At 39.6% G+C, this 16,141-nt stretch overlaps 1 protein-coding gene and 1 long non-coding RNA gene across 7 annotated transcripts in view; one reads left to right on the forward strand and one right to left on the reverse strand.

Annotated features, from left to right (window-relative positions):
- il1rapl2 (interleukin 1 receptor accessory protein-like 2) overlaps positions 1 to 16,141 on the reverse strand; it is a 338,297-nt gene that overhangs the window by 106,683 nt on the left and 215,473 nt on the right. The window contains exon 1 of one of the 6 annotated variants that reach the window (XM_061834276.1): positions 3,204 to 3,254. The exons of the other annotated variants lie outside the window; for them this stretch is intronic. The gene's annotated coding sequence lies outside the window, so the exon portion shown is untranslated. Of the gene's footprint in view, positions 1 to 3,203; positions 3,255 to 16,141 lie in introns of those variants that run through there. 6 annotated transcript variants of the gene reach the window in all.
- LOC133508357 (uncharacterized) lies at positions 3,179 to 6,713 on the forward strand. The gene is made up of 3 exons (XR_009797040.1): positions 3,179 to 3,312; positions 5,394 to 5,452; positions 5,761 to 6,713. It is a non-coding gene; the product is annotated as an uncharacterized LOC133508357 (long non-coding RNA).

A 16,141-nucleotide genomic window follows, 5' to 3' on the forward strand; every position in this document is an offset into this window, starting at 1 on the left:
CGATAACTGAACTGTTTCACGTTACAGTTGCTCTGTTGTTGATTCTTAATTCCGTTCAGTAAATTCTGCATACAGCGTTCTGTTTGTTCTCCATTTGGTTAAACGTATGTGCAGTTAAGTCCGTGCCAGTGATTTAAGGACTTCATTTGTTTGAGACTGCGGAAGAAATTTAAGAGCCATATTTAATTGGCTACATTTATAGATTTAGCAATAAGCATTCACTCAGAGGAGATTTAGCATAGTCTTGCACACGCTCATAGTCGCAGAGTGTTTAAATAGCAGTCGTTGAATCTTTCAATCCCTTCTCACTGAATTTTCAGATAAGATCCTGCGGTTTGAATACATAGAATAATTAATTTCCCTTAATTTCTACATATACTTTTTGGTGGTCGTTCCTGCCCTGCCTTCGTAATTAATTCACCTATGCTACACGGCCTTGTAATGGCTACCCCAGCCCTTCTGTGTGGGCTTGGTACCTGTCCTTGGGTTACACCCAAGCTGTCTCTCTTCTTTAAGATTAGTCTGGCTCCATTTAATTCTGTCAATGTCACACTTTCTGTGCGCGCGCTCATGCATGTCAGTGTGTCATTCAGATGATGGTCCTCCTTCTTTTTTCCTCACCTTTTCTTTTATTTGGTGGAGAAAAGAAAGAAGGAGATTATTTTTGGTTTCCTGCCTGGCTTGCTCCATTATATCTAACCAAATCTAAGGAGAGAGCAAGCAAGCCCTCCACAATGAGAAAGACTTCGGCTTCAGCAATTCTGAATTTCTCTTGCACTCTGGCCTTCCCTCTTTACACTTCAAGGCATCAGGGCACTAACCCCAGTCTAGATAAGAAATGCTTTTAAAAGAACGCAGCTACTGTGCCTCATCCTCTGCAATTGCACACCACGAACCATAAAAATGTGCTGGATTTCACAGGGCTTTATATATTTTCCCCTAAACAGCCATTCAATATACCCGTATAGTACTCCGCATCGGATGGTAGGAGAAACGCATGCTGCATTCTTTACACTAAAAATAATAACTCACTGGGTATGTTGGGTTAAGAGACTTATCTCAGTTTCATGATACCGCTCTGAACAAAAAGTATGTGCATTGAGATTGCTTCTTGCTACCAGGTGACTCTTTTGATTTATTATTGTACTAGATGTAATCATTTGGCAGTCTTAGTTCGTCAGATTGGAGTTTTGATAAAACTAAGGCTCCAAAGGGAGTTCTTTTTCCGATGGTTCACAGTTTTGAATCTTCTTAGGAGGTGCCCTCACAGAATGCAGACCTCTACTCGCCCTTTTGTAATATAAATGCAATTTTACGGCTTATTAAACAGATGTGCACCCACATTCGATTGATTCTCTCTTTGACTGTCCTGCACCTCTACACTCAGGTTGACCTGTATCGACCTAACAGCTTTTGTGTAGTACTGTATTCAACATTCAACGAGACGCACACACACACGCACACACATATGAATAAACCCTCCCCGGCTTAGGTATAAATCACTGTTTATGCGTTGTGTCAGACGTATGTATGAACCTCCAAGCCATGCAAGTGATGTAGTATGTTCCGTGTATATGTGTGTATGTGCATATACGTACGTGCGTGTGTGCTTTAAAGTAGGTGATTTAACAGAGGCCAGCCAGAGTTGACCATTATGAATTAATGAACTGACAAGAATTGAAGGTGTTGACACCCTGAAGTGAACATTTGGGTCTATTGGGCTAATGCTGTTGGTTTATTTGACATGGGTCAGATCCACACAGGCAAGATACAATACCCTCTGACATTGCTTTGAAAAAATATGTACCCCGAAGCAATGCAGCGAGTGGGCCCAATGTATCCCCAGGCCATTCCCAACACGGAATCCAGTAAGGTTCAGGTTTTAGCATGACCTGGCATATAGCCTCTGGACCGCCATATGCATATGGATCTTCCTACCTGGTGCAACTATAATAACTGTGTTCAACATTTAACATCCATCCATTCATCCATTTTTGAACTGCGTATCCTCACAAGGGTTGTGGGAGTATATATATATATATATATAATATATATATATATATATATATATGTAAAGATATAGCCATCCATCCATTTTCTTTGCTGCTTATCCTCACGAGGGTCACGGGGAGTGCTGGAGCCTATCCCAGCTGTCAACGGGAAGGGGGCAGGGTACATCCTGAACTGGTTGCCAACCAATTGCAGGGCAGATGGAGACCGATCACAGCCACACTCACACCTTGGTGCAATTTAGAGTGTCCAATTATTGTTGCATGTTTTTGGGATGTGGGAGGAAACCGCAGTGCTCGGAGAAAACGCACGCTGGCATGGGGAGAACATGCAAACTCCACACAGGCAGGACCAGGATTCAACTGGGGACATCAGAACTGTGAGGCCAACGCTTTACCAGCTTAGCCACCGCGCTAATATATATATATATATATATATATATAATATATATATATATATATTTTTTTTTTTTTTAAGGAATTGCACTTTAAATGGGGGTGAATTTTTTCATTTATTTATTTCTATTAAATCTTGTAACATTTGGATGAATACCGCATGTGCAAAATGAATTTTAAAGTAATGGAATTGGAAGTGTGAGTGGAAGAAAAACAAACACATGACTGAGTTAGAGAAAAGAAATCTAACAACCAAATCAAACAAAACATGGCTTTGAATGTCTTTGATCTGGTGGCATTTGTAAAATGCAATACACGTCTATCTTATGTAACTTTGTGTTTAAACATACTCTGTTAGAGGCAAGCACCAATTGTCAGGTTTCCCTTACCGGTGAAACAACGGTGTGTTATTTGATTTGTGCTTGGTGCAGCGGATTTGGTTAGTAAAACACACCTGAGACTTGTTGACACTTGCACTATAATTTCCTGCAACAAAAAGCACTAAACCTGAATCCCCCAGCCACACACACACACACACACACAGAAATTCAACTGGTACATAAATATAATGACTACAATTAATATCAGAAACACTCCTGGTACTATCTATTGACTGAATATCACAGATTATAGGATAGACTTTCAGGGAGGAGTTCATATGAATCTTGAATGATATTTCTCAAAGGCAATAACAAACAAAAGCCGCTGGTAATGTTCCTCCCTTATATCTTAGCGCTTGAGGGATTTTTTTTAAACTGCAAAATTCAGAGAGCGTTGCATTGTTGATTTGAGCAAAACCTGTCACTGCAGCTGCGTCGCCACCACCTCTCGAACCGACTGAGGAGCTGAAACCTGCCCTCGCTTAACAGCTGACACAGACAGGAGCGCTAATTAAAAACTTCTGAGAGTAAGTCCTTCATCCGTCATTCTGTAAATTTTTTTGAGCGAGTGCACCCAGCATTCAATCATCTCAAAGTTTGCAATTGTATGATATTCAACCAACCTGTCGACTGGTAAATGGATGACTTAAAGCAGTTTCAAAATAATTTGGCTCATACACATTTCTTACAGAGATCCCTGAGTTTGTACAAAGTATGGGAAATACGGGGTGAGTTTGGTTATATCACGAAAAGACTTGCATTGAATAATATACATGTAAAGATTATTACGCAGAAAACACAAGTTCCGCAATTGTTTGAAATTGCTCCCTATAGTGTGTGGTTGCCATTTTGGGTCTGGGGTTAGTATCTGCCTGTAAAACTTACTTTTACGTTTACACAAGATATTTTAATCCGACTGAGTTATACTGCATAGAATTTAATGATAGTTCGACATGTGTGGTACAACTCGGGGTGATGGGTGACACTCTAAACCAGGGGTGTCAAACTCATTTTTATCGCAGGCCACATTGTAGTTACGGTTTCCCTCAGATCGTAGCTTGAGGGTGAAACCCTAAAAAATGTATTTGCCTTATCATATTGTACACGGAGTTTATGACCTAGTTTTAACATCAGAAATTGAGGCTAATTGCTTTTCAACTATTCATGTTTGATAACACAAAAATGCTTCCAATATCTTTATCATTTATGATACATTCGACAGTTTGAAATTTTGGTACCGATTTTCACAACAATCATGGAAGTTGACACATTAGATTTGCCTACGCGGGCCACATAAAATCAGGTGGCGGCCCGGATGTGGCCCACGGGCCTTGAGTTTGACACCTGTGCATGAAACAGACCACGTGTCAAAATAGAACCGGACAATTGCGCCAGCCATGACTTTGACGTGGTTTAAATGATGAAACTTAAACGATTAAAATGATTTTTTAAAATTATATTTTCTCATTAATCTGCAGGCTGTTCAATGTATTTTTCTCTTCCTTTTTGCGAGATATATGTAACTAAAGTTTCAAGAAACAATGAAGTTATCTTCTTCAAAAGTCAGTTTTCTCATTCAGATCGGATGAAACGTACTGAAACGAGCTGTGATGCTCTTTTGTCTGATGATGTTGATAAAAATATCAGAATGATCACTTCAATATTTTGGAATGTTACGGATGAGCTTTTCATTCATAGGAACTCATTAAGAAAAAAAACTATAGACAAGGGTTCTCAAACTTGCGGCCTGTGGGCCATTTGCGCCCTGCAAGACGATATTTTGTGGCCCCCACCTTAATATGAAAGTATAATGGTAGTGCGGCCCTCGAGTTTTATATGGATGCCACTTTCACAGTGTTGTGTGTGGAGCTGATGAGCCGACCAATCACGGTGGGGTAGATGGCTATCGGGTGACATCGACCAGGCTTGATGCAAGCAGAGAAACAATTTTCGATGAGAAAGTTACAGCGGGGTTGCCATGGAATTTTTTTTTTTTTTTTTTTTTTTTTTTAGTAGTTTTGAACACAAGTTGTAAACACCAGCATTCTTCTTCATCTTATTTTGTGTTTTGGAAAAAAAAAAAAAGATGTTTGAGACGATGGGATTGTTTTTAATTTCTAATTTAAATTCCAAATATGTACATGTGCACCGTCCGAGCGGCCCCAAGGTAAATTGAGTTTGAGACCCCTGCCATAGAGGCTAAATAAGGAAAACACTTAACATCCCATAAAATATCGTTTTGACATTTTCAAGGTTGAAATGGATATCAGTAAAGATGTCCACATTAATTCTGGTGACAATCGATGATCCATCCATCCATGAGTGGATATTAAACATGCTGTCATAATATAATAATGCACTTGCATGTATTACTTTTAGTTTAGTTGACATCCATCCAGCTATCCATTTTCTTTGCTGCTTATCCTCACGAGGGCCACAGGGAGTGCTGGAGCCTATCCCAGCTGTCAATGGGCAAGAGGCGGGGTACACCCTGAACTGGTTGCCAGCCAATCGCAGGGCACATGGAGACAAACAACAGCTGCACTAGCAATCACACCTAGGGGCAATTTAGAGTGTCCAATTAATGTTGCATGTTTTTGGTCCGTAGGAGGAAACGGGAATGCCTGGAGAAAACCCACCCAGGAATGGGAAGAACATGCAACACAGGTGGGACTGGGATGAACCTGGGTCCTCAGAACTGTTAGGCCAATACTTTACCAGCTGCGCCACCGTGCCGCCTGACAATCGATTAGTTATTTTATATTATGCGACATTAATTGTTGGCTGTGAAAACAAACAAAACATTTTGTTGATCATTCTAATATTTTCAGACACTAAAGTGGGCATAAAGAGATACTTCAACAAAAATTTTGGTGGCGAATGATCAGTTTTATGATATATATATATTTTTTGCATTTATGTTAAGTGCCATCTTGTCCCTCTAAGATACAAGTTTTTTTTTTTTTTCTTTAAAGGAGGCGGGGGTGCAGAGTTGGAGTAAATTCTGATGAAATCTCCTTAAGTATAGAGACAATACCTCGAAAATGTTAAATCTACAAATTTATTATCGATAGATTCATTGCTGCCAGCAGGGATGGCAACAACCCCCACACGTCTGCTCATGTCTACAGTTATATTTATTTACACACACATTCTGCTGTACTTCCCAAAACACGTAAAAGCCCTTGAAAAGGAAAATCAGAGAAGTTTCCATTCACTTGGGGGGGGGGGGGTGTTCTTATTTAAACAAGCAAGTTCAAATCACATCAGTACATGACAGCATAAAAGCAGGAACACACTGTGCTTTGCTGTTAAGTTCTGTCAAAAATGCTGCCTTGAAACTCCATGCATGATTAATGTTGAAAGACCAAGGAAAAGTGCAGATCCCGTGCTAAATCTTTGATACAAAAATGCAAAGGCCAAAAGAGGAAAGACTCCAAAGTTGATATTTTTATTAATATTCAGCCTAAAATTTGATTGTATGGTCGGTGCATGTCCCGTATAGCTGTGCGATTCATTTAAGGCCACAATTTAAGATGGCCCTGTTACGTCTGTTTCCATGGAAATACAGCTGGCTCTTAAGTAAATACGCGAGTCACTTTGTCAAGACATTTCCCAACACTGTTGATCAATTTAAAGGTAATTTTCATTCCGTAGTGACAGCCTTTCTCCCCACCTACGAGCCAACTAGCGGTCACAATGTCGATCCTCGAAATGTGGGCGGTTGTTCGTTTTAGATTCCCGGAACGGAAGTGTGTCGGCTTGTGAAGAGAAAGAAAAACCATTTGAAAAGCAGACGAGCATGAATGAACATACAAACAGTTTGGCCTCATTCACTACCAAATGCGTAGAAATGTTCTGGCTTTTCCCACAAGTTGAGCATGTACGCAAAATCACTGGGAGCTTCATGACATGTGCGCACTGGATAAATTTCTTCTCACCACCACCGAGCCCCTAAAGGGACATTGAAAAAAAAAAAAAAAACCTAACTTGTTTCTCATGGTACTGAGTAAGTTATTTATTGTAATGAGGAACTCTCAATGTAATAATGTTCTCATTGTAATGAGGAACTCTCAATGTAATAAATAACTTTGTCATTGTAATGAGTACGGAGCCCCTAAAGGGACATTGAAAATAAAACTGGTTTCTCACTGTAATGAGAAACTTTCTCTTTGTAATGAGTACGTTTCTCATTGTAATTAGTAAGTTTCTCATTGCAATGAGTTACTAGTCCATTCCATGTGTGCATGTATTAAATACCTTTATTCCTTATTCAGGAAACTAGTGCTAGCAGGTAAATAAGCTACGACTACCTGAATGCAGGAAGCTACCGTTAGCAGGCAAATAATCTACGACCCATAGGTAGCCGTTTTTCGACACTCTCATCGTAATGAGTAATTTACTCATGAGTTACAATGAGTAACTGACTCATGAGTAAGTTACTCATTGTAATGAGTAATTTACAATGAGTAAGTTACTCATTGTAATGAATAATTTACTCATTACAATGAGAAATCAGTTTTTTTTTTCCAATGTCCCTTTAGGGGCTCCGTAAATGAGTAACTCTCTCATTGTAATGAGTAACTAATCCCTTGCATGTGTGCATGTATAAAAGACCCTTATTCATTTCAGTGTGCATTTCTACACGACAATGCAGGAGTTTATTATAAAGACCTTACTGCTCAAAATCAAAATGTATTCTAAATTAGCATTTTTGAGGTTGGTTCAGGTGTCAAAAAAAAAAAAAAATTGAAAAAGAAACAAAAACCAAAATTGAAACAGCACCTGATCGCTGAATCCACGAGTGCTGAACTGCGGGGCTCCACTGGAGTCCGCTTTCTCGACTGTCCCAGCCAGTCTTGCTCCGTCATCCCTTTAATTAAATTCATTCTCTTCTTGTCTGTCTCCTTGTTAATCCACAAATTGCTCCAAAAGATAAATGACTGTTTTAAGCTTGTTTTGTAGATTTTCTAGTGTATTTTGTCAATTAATGTAGCCATTAGCGAGGTACAATGTTGTTGTTTGTGATTGTTTAAGCACATTGAAATATGCCACTACTATAAATAAAATGTAATTGGCCAATGGCAGCTGGGACAGGCCTCCCGATGTGCATGTGTGTGTTTTTTTTTTTTCAAAAATGTTTTCATATTATTCATATCAGTCCCTCACAAGTCTAGTTTTACAGTGAAGACAATGCTAAGTCACCCGATCTCCAAACCTTTCACGTCGGGTCACCTTAACTTATCTGATGTTCACCCTCCGCCCTTCCCTACCCCACAAAATGGCGGACAGAACTGTCATATTGCAGAATGTGGAGCTCCTCATTTAGACAGCAGCACACTGCCACCAGATGGGAAATTTAACCAAGGCGCACAGGTGATTTATCTATGTTTGCACAGATCCAATCATTGCTTTCTTATTGCTCCATTAATAGCACTCCCACTGTCACAAGCTCTTTGTTTTCTGAAGTGCCGCACAAATTATCATTGGTATTTAATGATATGCCTGTAATTGACAGTACAAATGTTTAATAATGCATGCTCTCATTACAAGCCATGTGTGTTTGTCTACAAATGCATCGCTTTGATGCAATTACCGTGACAAGTGATTACATGTAAATGTATTTAAAAAATTGTGCCCCCTCATATTTTTCAAGTTTTTTTTTTGTTTTTTTAGCTATACTGCAATGAAAAATATTTTGTGTATTTTCCAGCCTCTCAAAGTTAATGAATGGATCACATTTGTGAGAAATTTGTTGCGTTATAATTGTAGGATATTCTATAAGTATACATATCCTCATCTGGAGTATTACTGTAATTTCTCAAAAATGTGCAATTTTTTCCAAAAGTATTTTCACAAAAATCAAATGAGCGCATTATATTTAGGTATGGATAAAAAATAAAAAATACAATCACATTATATAGTCGTATACAGGTACATAGAGTGGTTAAAAAAAGGTATACATATAAATTTCGATATGATATTCGATGTCTTATGTTATAGATTTATATATATTATGGTAATGTGCCCTACCAACCTGAGTTTGACAGTGATGCACCAAAGATAGATATTTTCATATTCAAGATGAGTCAGATGCTTCGTTTGAAGTCTTGGCCAAAGATATGTAATATAGTGGATAAACTGCGCTATGCACAAACATTTTATGCACAAATATTTAATGAAAACAAAATGTTTAAAATAAACAGTGGTAAATAGTTATTTATTTAAGACTGTCTTCTTCTTTTCCTTTCGGCTTGTCCCGTTAGGGGTCGCCACAGCGTGTCATCTTTTTCCATCTAAGTCTATCTCGTGCATCTTCCTCTCTAACACCCACTGTCCTCATGTCCTCCCTCAAAACATTCATAAACCTTTTCTTTGGTCTTCCTCTTGCTCTTTTCTCATTTGCTCTCTCTAACCTTGTCTCCAAAACATCCAACTTTGTAATATGTGTTATCAACAGTATTAATAAACTGTTATGCCATCGTTGAGCATTTATTTGAGTTGGTTGACGGATTTTGTTCTGACAGTCGCAGGGACCAGGAGAAGCGTGTCCTATGGCATGTTCCAAGGTATACTGTACATTACCTGCATCAGTACATGCACAAAGATTATTATTAATGTTTGTTGTAGAGACATTTTTTTGAAAAACAAACCTAGCAAAATAGACATACAGGTAATTCCTAATATTTTGAGCATGTGATTAGCAGGAAATTGGTGGTCTGCATTGTACATTGGTAGAATGGTTTTCCTGATTTTTTAAGGTTAACTTTGGGGGTGCGCATTATACTTCAGTACGCATTATACTCAAGAAATTACTGTAGCTTCACTTTTTATACTTCGGTTTAGGCAAACAACATTTACACAAGATCAGACATCAAGTACACCAACATTTATCATTTGGCTATATCACATACTGGGTTGACGTAATCTATTTTATTTATATCTATATTTTCACAGTGTTCTGTTGAAGAATAAAATTTGTAGTTAACTTATTTAAGAAATGAGCAAGCAAAGTTGCAGGGCGGTTTTTCAACAACATGGACATTCCCAATAGTACTGAACTGTGAGGCATAGTTACATACTGAATAGAGGTTTGTATTCAAGGAAGAATATTTTTTGTTTTTATGACAAATGTCAGTATTTTTTACATCAGGATTTTTCAACAGAAAAGATCTCATTTTGACTTATCTCTTATATTAGATACAACAAATATCCACTTGAGCACTGATGAACATGCAGATGTTGCATCAAATTCAATCAGGGTGAGCAACATAATCCAGTGTTGCCTCTTAAGCTTAAGTAAGCACAAACAAAGAGTGATATACAGTAAAATGCATCGTGCACACCCTGTTAGTCCTGAAAAGGGAGTAATGGCAATTAATTACTTTAGACTTAAAAAAAACAAACAAACACTAAATGTACCTTAGATCATGCACCTAGGATTCCAAGTCTCACAGAGTTTGAGTTTACAAAAAAATATGGGAGATCGGGGGCAGCCAGAGAGTGGAGGCATCCATCTTTGCTGGGTTTCATTTTATTTTGGTCATCCAGTATCTGTCATATCAGATCGAGTGATAGAGGTGTAAATCAAGGATACAAGCAAGGTCTCTAACGATAGCGAGATGGGAATCGGCTTTTTGGAAATGTGTTGTACGGTTAAAGGTCCCAAAAGTGATGCAGTTTAGATGTTTCTAGAAAAAAAAAAACTTTTCTTGTAAAAGTTTTCCACATTTGTCAGTTGGCCTTGATTCTCAAAATCGTTACCTTTTCGTGTTTAATGCCTTCTTTTACTGGAAACAGGAAATACAAGATAAAAGTACTGAGCATGTGGGGAAGTGATGCCAAAAGCACATATTCTGAGCTGCTTCACCTACTGCGAGCGCATTTACGTCGAAAGTCATCAACATCGTGGGCCATGTCAAGGGAAATTCAGTTACCCCAGGGGTGCTCAATGCGTCAATCGCGAGGCAGTTTTGTTTGATCGTGTGATGCCGTGCCCCACCCAAAAAAAAGACGTTAGACTATCATCCACCTCGTCGCTTGATTCAGGTGTGGCCAATACGTCGAGCGCACGCACATAAAGGCCCATTCTTGCGAGCCGGCCTCCTATTTATGGCAGTCGCGCCGTACCCCCCTTGCCCTCCCCTCTACATGCTTTAGGACGATATAGGTGATCTACTGCTAGCTTTCATCAATGGATTGACAAGAGATACTGCCTTAAATTACGCTAGATTATAACAATACATCACGATTGGCGACAGGAACGTTTGTTACAATGTATCGGTAGCTCGTTGGCACTAACGCCAATAATGTTAAACTAAACTTTCAACATTTTCAAAACATTGCAGGTATAGACCATTTGTATTTATTCCTTGACAGGCCAGTGCATTTAACTTTTCTTCAGATAAACTTTCAGATCAAGAATTTTTATTGATGAAAAATTTGAAATACCGTTTTATATTATGTTCTACTCATATCAGTTGAAACTGGAAATGATCATTTCTGAGTTTGACATTTTTGTTTCCTATTTTAGTTATGTATTTCTTTATTATATTTTTAATTTAAAGTAATGTTATATTATTCCAGTAAGTTATTTTAGGGCCTTGAGACTCCATCCCTAATCACACCTGCAACTTTATCTGCAGGCATGACTGAAGACATCCGTACATTTTTCAAATTTGAATGACTGCATCCATGTATTTTTTTTTGTGATCCTTATTTTCAGGAAAAGTCGTGGAACCCTTTCACTGTTGACAAGGCAAGAGGCTGTGTGAATATTAAGTAATCAGTCAATAACTGGGCTTGAGTTTTAGTCCGAGATTCACATTTTTGGTCAAACGTCCCCAGTTTGGTGTCCTATTGCCATCCATTAATGCTTGTTTCCGATTACTACTCACGATACGCGACTTTAGAGCACAAACATCAGTAGATGTCTGCAATGTGCACGACAGAATTTTTTCAACCGACAGCTGCTTTGCCAATTTATCAGCCCCTTTTGGAGGAGGCAGCAGAGAATCTTCAATTGTTACTTTTTCTTGCCAGGAAAGTATTTTTTTTCCTCCATAGAAGAAAAGAACAGATGCACAGAGACAGCGAAGAAGAGGAGCAGAATGATTCTCAGAAGGACAGAGTAAGAGTTGCAGACATTGCACTTCTAATCAGATAGGAAAAGTCCCAGTCATCAAGGTTTAAGCGCAATCAATGTAGGTGTGCTCGCGTTCGAGCACAGTGAGTGCACACTCCTGAGTGCGTGCGAGTGTATAAAAGTACAGGATGTGTATACGCGGCACTGTACTGGATGTGTGGGCGGGCTGCTGTGTGGCTTGTGTCACTCTGCTGATGAGTTAGTGTGAGACACGAGCTGTTAAATCACTGATGACACACAGCAGGTGAAGTTTGAATAATTTATGAAGATGTAAGATCAGATATGTGCATTGATGTATTCTGCAGTCAAATTAGGGGTGAAAATCTTGAGTCGCAGAAATGTCGGGCACCTCAAAAGGCTTTCTAATGCTTAAAATGGATCACATAATGGCATCAGAAGTGAACTTAACTATGTGCAGAGATTACTAAATGGCTTCAAACTTCTGCAGTACTTTTTTTTGTTCATTTGTTGTCAAATTAAGTTATTGATTCACATTCTTCATATTCAATTACCTCTCTGATTAATGGACCCACGCTTACACTGCTTACGCTTTTTACAGTAAGTAGATATTTATGTTTTTTTGACTGGAAGAATAATGCTTTGAAATTACAGTATGATATATAAAAAATGAAATGCTTATACATTTGTTGCCTTCATAGAGAGTATAATGAGTGATTAGCAGCTATCTGAAATCTTCATTGCAAAAAAAAAGGAAACAGCTTTTCTGAAGATCCAGCTAGGAATATGTAATAAGATTCTATGTAAGCACAACTAACTTCAAACTAATATGATAAGATTTGACAGAGATAATTTGAAGACATTTAATAGGATTGCATTTGTGAAATGAAATAGAGAATTCTATCTGGATAACATCCAGATAAAGCTTTTTTTGACATGCCGGCCTTTGATTTTAAATCCCAAAGCAGGTTTGTTTTAATACGACTGGAAGGAAAACAGATGTTTCCAAAATGAGATCGAAATTTTGTGAAATATAAAGCATTTTAACAAAATCATCAGCGTTAGGGTTTAAAATACAAATTACAGTAGGAGGAAAGAAACAATGGATCTGATGTTGAATATAACAAAATCAGCAACTTGAGTTAGCCACCATTTCTTTAGTATTGCTGATTATTACGGATGCAGAGAAACCGACAGGGAACTGCAGTCTGGGTTCCCAACCAAAATGCTAATTTACCCTGAATATTCAGTTCAGATGGAAGTTTCAATAATACTCCTTTAAGTAAACAGACCAGCACTACTGAGTATATTTTTCTTCTTTGAGTCCAGACTCCCTTCGGAAATTCAAGTGATTTTACAACAGCGGAGTCTAAACGTCTGCCAGATCAAAACCCAATGACGCTCAGGCCTGTGGTTGTATTTCGAAATATCCCCGACAGATTGTTTTTGTACTTGTTGTTTTTTTGTAGTCGCAGTGTTCAAATGCTTTTTGTGTATCTGTGTCACAGCTCGTGGTTTTGGTGGCAAGACAAAAAGATGGAGGACCCTCGGGTAACGGAAACTGGGAGTCAAGCCAGGGAGAATTAAAAAAAAAAGTGTTTATTTTGAAAAACAAAAAACTATCAAAAAACAAGATTCCAACTAGCAAAGACGCTTTATGTGTAAACTCATGACATAAAGTAACATTACAAGAGAAACTTTTATCCCATACCGGATCGGTCGTGGCCCGGGTTAACAACGCCCGCCCCCGGCACTGCTAACCTGCAGGGCATCGGTGGAAATTCAGCTACTGTGGGTCGAAGACAAAGAAGAGGAAACCGGATCCAGCGTCAGAAGAAAAAGAGGAATGCACAGAGCCTACAACTGAGTGTAGGGACTTTGAATGTTGGGACTATGACAGGAAAAGCACAGGAGTTGGTTGACATGATGATTAGGAGAAAGGTTGATATTCTGTGCATCCAAGAGAGCAGGTGGAAAGGTAGTAAGGCTAGAAGTTTGGGAGCAGGGTTTAAATTATTCTACCACGGAGTAGATGGGAAGAGAAATGGAGTAGGGGTTATTTTAAAGGAAGAGCTGGCTAAGAATGTCTTGGAGGTGAAAAGAGTATCAGATCGAGTGATGAGACTAAAATTTGAAATTGAGGGTGTTATGTATAATGTGGTTAGCGGCTATGCACCACAGGTAGGATGTGACCTAGAGTTGAAAGAGAAATTCTGGAAGGAACTAGATGAAGTAGTTCTGAGCATCCCAGACAGCGAGAGAGTTGTGATTGGTGCAGATTGTAATGGACATATTGGTAAAGGAAACAGGGGCGATGAAGAAGTGATGGGTAAGTACGGCATCCAGGAAAGGAACTTTGAAGGGCAGATGGTGGTGGACTTTGCAAAAAGGATGGAGATGGCTGTAGTGAACACTTATTTCCAGAAGAGGGAGGAACATATAGTGACCTACAAGAGCGGAGGTAGAACCACGCAGGTAGATTATATTTTGTGCAGACGATGTAATCTGAAGGAGGTTACTGACTGTAAAGTAGTGGTAGGGGAGAGTGTAGCTCGACAGCATAGGATGGTAGTATGTAGGATGATTCTGGTGGTGGGTAGGAAGATTAAGAAGACAAAGGTAGAGCAGAGAACCATGTGGTGGAAGCTGAAAAAGGAAGAATGTTGTGCAGCCTTCCGGAAAGAGGTGAGACAGGCTCTCGATGGACAACCGAAGCTCCCGGAAGACTGGACGACGACAGCCAAGGTGATCAGAGAGACAGGCAGGAGTGTACTTGGTGTGTCATCTGGTAGGAAAGGGGAGAAGGAGACTTGGTGGTGGAACCCCAAAATACAGGGAGTCATACAAGGAAAGAGATTAGCGAAGAAGAAGTGGGATACTGAGAGGACTGAGGAGAGGCGAAAGGAGTACATCGAGATGCGACGTAGGGCAAAGGTAGAGGTGGCAAAGGCTAAACAAGAGGCATATGAAGACATGTACACCAGGTTGGACACGAAAGAAGGAGAAAAGGATCTCTACAGGTTGGCCAGACAGAGGGATAGAGATGGAAGGATGTGCAGCAGGTCAGGGTGATTAAGGATAGAGATGGAAATGTGTTGACTGGTGCCGGTAGTGTACTAAATAGATGGAAAGAATACTTTGAGAAGTTGATGAATGAAGAAAATGAGAGAGAAGGAAGAGTTGAAGAGGCAAGAGTGAAGGACCAGGAAGTGGAAATGATTACTAAGGGGGAAGTCAGAAAGGCACTACAAAGGATGAAAACTGGAATGGCAGTTGGTCCTGATGACATACCGGTAGAGGTATGGAAGCAATTTGGAGAGATGGCTGTGGAGTTTTTGACCAACTTATTCAACAGAATACTAGCGGGCGAAAAGATGCCTGAAGAATGGCGGAAAAGTTTTCTAGTTCCCATTTTTAAGAACAAAGGGGATGTTCAGAGCTGTGGGAACTATAGAGGAATAAAGTTGATGATCCACACAATGAAGTTATGGGAAAGAGTAGTGGAGGCTAGACTCAGGACAGAAGTAAGTATCTGCGAGCAACAGTATGGTTTCATGCCTAGAAAGAGTACCACAGATGGATTATTTGCCTTGAGGATGCTCGTGGAAAAGTACAGAGAAGGTCAGAAGGAGCTACATTGCGTCTTTGTGGATCTAGAGAAAGCCTATGACAGAGTACCAAGAGAGGAACTGTGGTACTGCATGCGTAAGTCTGGTGTGGCAGAGAAGTATGTTAAAACAGTACAGGACATGTATGATGGCAGCAGAACAATGGTGAGGTGTGCCTTAGGTGTGACAGAGGAATTTAAGGTGGAGGTGGGACTGCATCAGGGATCAGCTCTGAGCCCCTTCCTGTTTGCAGTGGTAATGGATAGGCTGACAGATGAGGTTAGACTGGAATCCCCTTGGACCATGATGTTCGCAGATGATATTGTCATATGCAGTGAAAGCAGGGAGCATGCAGAGGAACAATTGGAAAGATGGAGACATGCACTGGAAAGGAGAGGAATGAAGATTAGCCGAAGTAAAAAACAGAATATATGTGCGTGAATGAGAAGTGGAGTGGAGGGGGAGAGTGAGGCTACAGGGAGAAGAGATAGCGAGGGTCGACGACTTCAAATACTTGGGGTCAACAATACAGAGCAATGGGAGAGTGGTGGTCAGAAGTGAAGAAACGGGTCCAAGCAGGTTGGAACAGCTGGCGAAAGGTGTCTTGTGTGTTATGTGACAGAAGAGTGTCTGCTAGGATGAAGG

Source organism: Syngnathoides biaculeatus, chromosome 11, assembly GCF_019802595.1.
Source record: "Syngnathoides biaculeatus isolate LvHL_M chromosome 11, ASM1980259v1, whole genome shotgun sequence".
Lineage (NCBI taxonomy): Eukaryota > Metazoa > Chordata > Actinopteri > Syngnathiformes > Syngnathidae > Syngnathoides > Syngnathoides biaculeatus.